We start from the raw sequence: 8228 nt of genomic DNA on the forward strand, positions 1-8228 counted from the left end.
ACTCAGTTAAGATCCTTGGCTTACTCATAGAAGCGATGGGCTGTAATGCATGAACAATTACCCACGTTACAGCCAAGACGGAGAATATGTTGCGGTTAATTGCTAGGGTGTCCAACCGAAAGAAGGTGTTAAGTGAAGACAACCTCCTTGGGATGTACAACTCGTTTCTCATGAGTCATATATTAACTATGTGGCGTCAGCTTTCGTATGGACAAAAACGGAAAAGACCAAATTAATACGCTCATGCGCATGAGCATCAACAAAGTGCTAGGCTTGCCTATTGCCACGAGCTCCGACAGGCTAGATCAACTCGGGATGCACAATAGCATAGACAAGATCATAGAGGCACAGGTCACGGCCCAAAAGGTTAGGCTATCGTCGACCAAAGCTGGCAGACGAATTCTCGACGAGGTTGGCATGGATCCTACGATAAAGGCGGACCGACGCATAACATTGACACGAGAAACGAGGGCGGCCTACCTGGGGAGGCCATTCCCGCGAAACGTGCACCCACAGCATAACGACGGCAGACGTAAAGCCCGTGCACGAGCCATTTTGAAGAAAGTTAGAGAAGACAGAGACTCCACGGTCTTTGTCCATGTGGCGCAGTACGGAAACAGGAGTATTCGCGTTGTCGGTTGTAGACGGACAGCGGGTGCTTCGCTCCTCGGCCTCGGTCAGAGGGCCACCGCAAGTATAGCAGAGCAAATTGCGGTTGCGCTGGACTTGTGTGACCCAGCGCGCTCCTACATTTACACCAACTCGAGAGAGGCAATCAGAGCTTTCGGAAGGTAGCTTCGCACGAGAAACGGCCTCTATTCTAGAGAAAAGGGCTTGCCCCGATTCTCATTTTATCACGTGGTTCCCCGCACACATGGGGACGAACATTCTCGAGGGCTTCCCAAGCCTGAACGAGCTGGCCCACGACGGTGCGCGAGAACTCACGCACCACGACGGTCTCGAGGCTCCGTAGGGGCAGGAAGGGACTCAGCAGAACGATCCAATCCTCACATTTAATGAAATTACTAAACAATACCTACTTGGTCGGAGAACTTATCCTCTGCCTCACCCGAAGCTCAGTAGAGGTCAGTCAGCTACGCTTAGAATGTTGGAGACAGGATCTTTCCCGTCGCGGGGATTCCTCAGCAGGATGTACTCAGATGTGGACCCTAGTTGTCCCGACTGCAGTGAAACGTTTTGTTCTTCGGCACACATGCTCTGGCGATGTCCCGCGCAGCCTAACGACTTCCTCTCCAGTGAAGCCGAATGGAAGGAGGCTATCAGAAGCACGGTACTCCAAAATCAAACACTGGCTATCCAGAGGGCCCGGGAAAGGGCTGAGCGTCACGGCGTTCTGTCCTCTACGTGCCTGTGGCCAGCGGCTACAAAAGCCTCCCCTTAGGAGGTCCTGAGAATAGCTCCTCAGGATTAAATAAAGTTCGTTGTCTGTCTGTCTGTTTGTCTGTTTGTCTGTCTGGCCCGATGCACCAATCTGCACGGGCAGTGCACAGATGGTGCAAAGTTGAGGTAATTTGGAAAGTATGGCTTCATACAAAACCCGTGCAGAACTTCGGGCAGATCCCACCGGCGTTTGGAGCAGTTATGACTGTCGGGAATAACTTCATAAATCACATAACTGATACGGCACATAACTGTGTAAGCCTGAAGTATCTTCGCAGGAGCTTCTCAGATAGCCCCCGCAGAAGAATAGGAGTCCAGACCTGTCGTGTCATCACCTCTTAGATAGAACCTGTAGTGGCACTCTGACATCACTGAGGTCTTGAATTCTGTATCTTAGAACAACACACGTGCCTGTGTGTGTGTCTGTGATGTCACTGGTTAGTAGCTCTGCATAGCTATATAAGACGGCCACGCGTAAGTGCCTTGTGGTTCTTTTCCGTTGTATTGCAAGTGGCAATAAACATGTGTTCTGGCAAGTAGGCTACTGCGTACTTGAAGACACAACAGTGGCCAAGAGGATGGGATCCTCATAGCGGACGATAACCGGGCCATGGCTGAAGCGCTGGCTGCGGCTCCAGCAGTTTGGGAACAGCAGACGTCTAGGCGGACTACCCCAGCATAGCTTCCTTCGGTCACTTCGAGTCTTATGTGGAACGATTTTCACATTACATCCGTGCTACCCAGGTCAACGACGACTTGAAAGTATCCGCTTTTGTGGCGGCCATAGGAGAATAGGCCTACCACACTGAAGAATTTATTGGCCCCAGTGAAGCCCAAAGCGACAACATACGACGAACTGGTCAGGGCTCTCAAAAGGCACTATTCACCGAAGCCCTTGGTGATAACGGAAAGGTTCCGGTTCAACCGTCGGTCGCAGCAAGAAAACGAACCAGTTGCTACGTTTGCATTAGAACTGAAAAGGTTGACTGCATCTTGTGAGTTCAGGCAATTCCTGGATGACGCTTTGCGGGATCGGTTCGTAGCCGGACTGAGAAACGAAACTGCACAAGCTAAGCTCTTCAAGTAGAGTACCCTGATTTTCCAAGCTGCTTATGACCTTGCCAAAAGCGAGGAACTAGCTCCCACCGAAACAAGGAAGATAGAACCTAAAGACCTTAGCGAGGTGAACCTGGTGCAGAAACCCTAGCAAAGAAAACCCGAGGCCACCGCATGGACAAGAAGGGCAGCGAGCAAGAACACGGAGGGGCAAGCCGAATCAACAGACTGTTTCCGTTGCGGATCAACGCATACCGCCGCAACCTACCCCTTTCGCAAATATCGATGCCGTGCCTGCAAAAAAGTGGGACACCTGGCAAGAGTCTGCAGAACGACGCCACGTTCTATACACGCCCTTGAAGAGAGCACTGGTTTAGAAGACTCCGGTGACTCGGACAGTACAAGTGGTGAGGACGATATTTTGCTGAGCCATATTTTTTTCATGTAGGAGTAATGATGGTAACTACATTGTGAAAGTTAGGGTGGCAGGTAGGAATGTCAAAATGCATGTTGACACCGGAGATCTGTGTCTATCGTACCAGAAGAGATGTACTGGCAATATTGGTCCGATTTACCTGTAGAAGGCTGTAGTTTACGGCTTAAAACGTACGGAGGTGCCCCGCTGGCAAATACAGGAAAGTTGACGGTGCGCGTAGAGCACAATGACCAATCAGCGACCTTGCCTGTAATTGTAGTCCAAACGCTACAAATGTGTGACACTTTGTTGTTGGGACGTAATTGGCTAGGGGCTTTGAAGATGTATTGGACGAGCGTCTGTAATATTGGTCTTGATAAATCAGCCGCAATCATCGAAAAATTTTCGGAAGTGTTTGAGCGAGCACTAGGACTGATAGTTGACACATCGGTGTCAGCTATCAGTCCTAGTGCTTAGTGCTAAAAAAACAGCAGCACACCTGTTTTGTGTAAGCATCGACCTCTGCCGTTTGCACTCAGGGACGCAGTAGCACAGCATTTACATTCACTAGTGGAATAAGGAGTACTGGTGCCTGCACAGCAAAGTGATTGTGCTACGCCTCGAGTAGTCGTACCCAAGCTTAACAACAAAGTTCGCATATGCGGAGACTGCAAAGTGACTGTAAACCGTTGTCTGAGAACCAATTATTACCCTTTGCCAACGTTAAAAGATGCTTTTGTCACGCTGCATGGATACAAGTGTTTTACTGTTCTTCACCTTTCTACAGCGCACCAACAGTTGCAGCTGCACCTTGATTCGCAACCTTTGATCACTGTGAACGCCCACCTAGGCCTTTTTCGATACACTCGTATGTCGTACGGAATAACAAGGGCTCCGTCTATTTTCCACGCCGTGATGGATGACAGGTTAAAGGGTTTAGACAGAGTTTCATGTTATCTTGATGATGTGTTAATAGCAGGAGAAACAATGGAAGAATGCTGTAATAAGGTCGAAGCTGTGCTGACACGGTTCAAGCAACGGGGTGTGAAATTGCGGAAGCAGAAATGCAAGTTTTTGCGAAGACTCTGACCTATTTTGGTCACGTGATTGATGACAGAGCAATCCGTCCTTCAGAAGACAATGTGCGCGCTTTCAGAGCAGCACCAACGCCAAAAAAAAATCAAGAAGGGGCTACGCGCCTACTTAGGCTTGTTAAATTTCTATGGGAAATTCGTGCCGAACATGTCAGCACAGCTTAAAGCATTGTAATACTTGCTAGCTTAGAATGTTAAGTGAAAATGAACGGCTTCCACATAAAAAACCTTCAAAGCATCCAAGCGATGGCTGCTTAGTGCGTCCGTACTCGTCTACTATGACCCTTCAAAGGAGCTAGGGCGCACTTGCGGCGCGTCTTCGTATGGTTTAGGCGCAGTCCTTTTTCACAAGGAAGGATCTGAAGACCAATCGCTTTTCCGTCTAAGACTGACTAAAACGGAGCAGGCGTACGCCCAAATCGAAAAAGAAGCCCTGGCTGTCGTGTACGGGCTCAAGAAGTTTCAGAAGTACCGTTTCGGGACAAATTTGGGATGTAATCCAACCATCAACATTTAGTGGGGCTATTAAGACACGGTAAGCCAATTCCTGCTATGTCGGCGGCACGCGTGCAGCGTTGGGCCTTACAAGTTGCTGCTTATGACTACAAATAGGCTTATCGCAAATCATGAGATATCGGCAACGCTGACGCACTTTTACGCCTGCCGCTTCAGAACACAGGTGACGGGTACACAGATTACGTGTGTGACGTGTACATAGAGTTTTCTATGCTGGACGAGCTCCCACTCTCGGCAGAAGACATTAGAGGGGAAACAAGCAAGGACAAGCTATTTTCAAAGGTGTTGTTTTACACGCAAGTTGGCTGGCCTTCAAAAGTGTCTGATCAAGCTTTGGCACCATATTTTGTGCGACAACGTGAGCTTTCTGTTGACAGAATGCGTGACGTGGGGAAATCGCGTGATAGAGCGAATGTCTCTTCGCGGAAAACTGTTATCGTTCTTGCACGAAGGCCATCCTGGAATGGCACGTATGAAAATGCTGCCTAGAGGCCACTTGTGGTGGCCTCGCCTTACGCAAGACGTTGAAAAAACAGTGAAAGAATGTGTCACATGCCAGTGGACCCAAAATTTGGCGCGCAAAGTTCCTGTAATGTCACGGGGAATGTCTAGGCGCCGCTGGGAGCATGTGCACTTAGATTTTGCTCATCGTGACCAGTATTGGTTTCTAGTGCTAGTTGACTCCTATTCAAAGTGGGTAGAAGTGCTTAGTCATGAAGTCAACTAGTACTGAAAAGACAATAGAGAAGCTGCGCACTCTATTTGCCGCGTAGGGGTTACCGGAAGAAGTGGTAACAGACAATGGCCCGCAGTTTACATCAGCACTTTTCGAGACATTCCTGAGACGGAATGGCATTCGGTACACTAAATCGCCTCCTTATCACCCAGCATCGAACGGCAGCGCCGAGCGTTGTATACAGGCGTTAAAAGCACGTCATGGACGAACAAAGAAATGCGCAGACGACGTCTCTCCAGCACCGGATTGACCAGTTCCTATTCAAATATAGGAACACGCCAACAGGGGTCACTGAAGACACACTGGCCCAGCTATTCTTATCGTGAAAACCTAAGACAAGGTTGAGCCTTTTCCATCCGGATATCGAGCAAAGGATGAAAGAAGAACTTATGCCAACAAATCAGTCGGCTAATCAGTGACGATGTGCCTGGAGGGACTTCGAGGAAGGGGACGGCTTCATTATACAGGGTCTATAACCAGGGCAAGGGGAGTGGTTGAGCGGCAAGGTAAATAAACGTGTGAGTTCAAGCACTTATGTGGTCTGGATAGGGAACGAAGAGTGGTACGTTCATGTTGGTAATCTGCGACCGCGAACATTCCAGGACTGCTTCCCGCAATCGGTTCATGCGCCATCTCCAAACCCCGAACCGCCAGCATGTAGCCAAGTCATTGTGTCTCGCACGTCTCAAGCTGCACGCCCTGTAAACGTTGGCGGAGTGCGAGAGACGGTTCAAGCGCCGTCTCCAAACACCGAAGCGCCAGCATGTAGCCAAGTTATTGTGTCTCGCACGTCTCAAGCTGCACGCCCTGTAAACGACGGCGGAGCGCGAGAGACGGTTCAGGCGCCGTCTCCAAACACCGAACCGCCAGCATGTAGCCAAGTCATTGTGTCTCGCACGTCGCAAGCTGCACGCCCTGTAAACGACGGCGGAGCGCGAGAGACGGTTCAGGCGCCGTCTCCAAACACCGAACCGCCAGCATGTAGCCAAGACATTGTGTCTCGCACGTCTCAAGCTGCACGCCCTGTAAACGAAGAAGGTGCGCGAAAGACGGCTGACACCGATCAAGTAGGTAAGGAGGCAGTAGCTACCGACAAGCATGCCACCCCTCCGGCCCCACCGTCTGCAGGGGAAGTCCAGTGGTGGCACATCGCCATCTTCCGAACAGGAGCTTCGACGCAGCAGCGGGCAACGACAACCACCCGACCGCTACTAAGAACGCTTCGGAGGGGAGTGATAGATAGATAGATAGAACGCACGTGCCTTTGTGTGTGTCTGGGATGTCACTGATTAGTACCTCTGCATAGCTATATAAGGCGGCCGCGTAAGTGCCTTGTGGTTCTTTTCCGTCGTATTGCAAGGGGCAATAAACATGTGTTCTGGCAAGTTGGCTACTGCGTACTTGAAGACACAACAAGACTCACACCTGGTGACCGACGTTGTACGTGACGGGTCTGTGCCGAAGATTGTAGTGTCTGCCATCGTAGTCCTGTTGTTCTTGGATTCCCAAACGCGCAAGCTGCCTGGCTTCCTCTGCGCGTTGCGTAAACTGTTCGGCACCAGTCCCGTCGTCAGCACACTCATGTGCCAGCATTGCGTCCAACATTGTTGTTACTTCCGGGCCGTAACCGAGGTTGAAAGGTGTCGCGCGTGTTGTCTGCTCGCGAGTCGTGTTGTACGGAAATGCAACATAAGGTAAAACCTCGGCCCAGTTTTGTGATCGACGTCGATGTTCATACTCATCATGTGTGCCAGAGTCTTATTCAAACGCTCTGTAATGAAGAAGACAAGCACAAGGACAACGCCAGCCAGATTGTCTCTTCCATGCCTGCAGTTGCTGCAGCTGTTCCTGCTCTGAATTTCCTGCCTTCTCGCTTACGAACAGATGCCACCATCTGAACTGTTCAATACACCCCATTACAATTGGTGGTAGGTGCGGAGTATTCAAGAACATCTACACCCTGAAACTCCGGTCTCGGACTCTGCCTCCCGTCACGCCTGACTCTGTCCAGCCGATGCCACCGCAACCCCCCCGTTGCTTGCTCTGGCCCTGTCCCGCAACGTCATTCAGCGGTTTTCAGTGGTACGGATGAGGAGGACGTCAATGACTGGTTGTCTACCTACGAATGAGTGAGATTGCACAATCGATGGGACGATACCGCCAAGTTAAATGTCGTCATCGTCTACCTTGTGGGGGTGGCTCACCTGTACTATAAAAATCACGAAGCCGACATTGTGTGCTGGTCCGCGTTCCAGACCAGTTTCGCTGAAGTTTTCGGTCGCCCCACCGTCCACAAGTTGCGCGCCGAGCAGCGGTTACGAGAGCGAGCGCAACAACCCGGGGAAACATTCACCTGTTATATCGAAGAGGTTCTCGACCTATACAAACGTGTAGATTCTTCTGTGCCCGAAAATGACAAATTGACTCACATTTTGAAAGGCATCACCGATGACATTTTCCGAACGTTGATCGCCAAGAGTCCGCGCACCGTAGCAGAGCTCATAAACTTGTGCCAAGGCTACGACAAGTTGAGGAGGCAGCGCGATTTGACCAGGCGCCCCTCAGTGGCTGACCAGGCCCTCTCTTCCATGACCGCTTTCTCTTATCACTCCCCTCAGCTCATAAAAATCCAAGCTTTCATGCGGGAGTAAGTTGCACGTCAGCTTTCTCTACTACCCTTCGCTGAGCTACCCCAACAGCAGCCGCTGACGCAACAGCCTCCTACACAGCTCACCCCTACGCTCCGGCGGGCTATTGACGACCACGTTGCCGAGGCTCTACAAATTCAGCATCAGCAATACCCTGTCGCCGCGCCACTTATGCATCCGTCGCTGCGCAGCCTCCTTCTCAACCATTAGTTGCGCTACATCCACGGCCGCTACCACCCTTTCATCATCCCATTCATCGACCTGCCGCTGCATTTGCTAATCCTTGGCGCACGCAAGACAACAGGCCCATATGTTAAGCTTGCGGTATTCCCGGCCATGTTGCACGACTCTGCCGCCGCCGC

The 8228-nt window shown here is 50.8% G+C and overlaps 1 pseudogene; it reads left to right on the forward strand.

The window, feature by feature from the left end:
* Positions 1 to 874: 874 nt before the first annotated feature.
* On the forward strand, positions 875 to 2608 carry LOC142591629 (uncharacterized; annotated as a pseudogene).
* Positions 2609 to 8228: the final 5620 nt, after the last annotated feature.

Source organism: Dermacentor variabilis, chromosome 8 (genome assembly GCF_050947875.1).
Source record: "Dermacentor variabilis isolate Ectoservices chromosome 8, ASM5094787v1, whole genome shotgun sequence".
NCBI lineage: Eukaryota > Metazoa > Arthropoda > Arachnida > Ixodida > Ixodidae > Dermacentor > Dermacentor variabilis.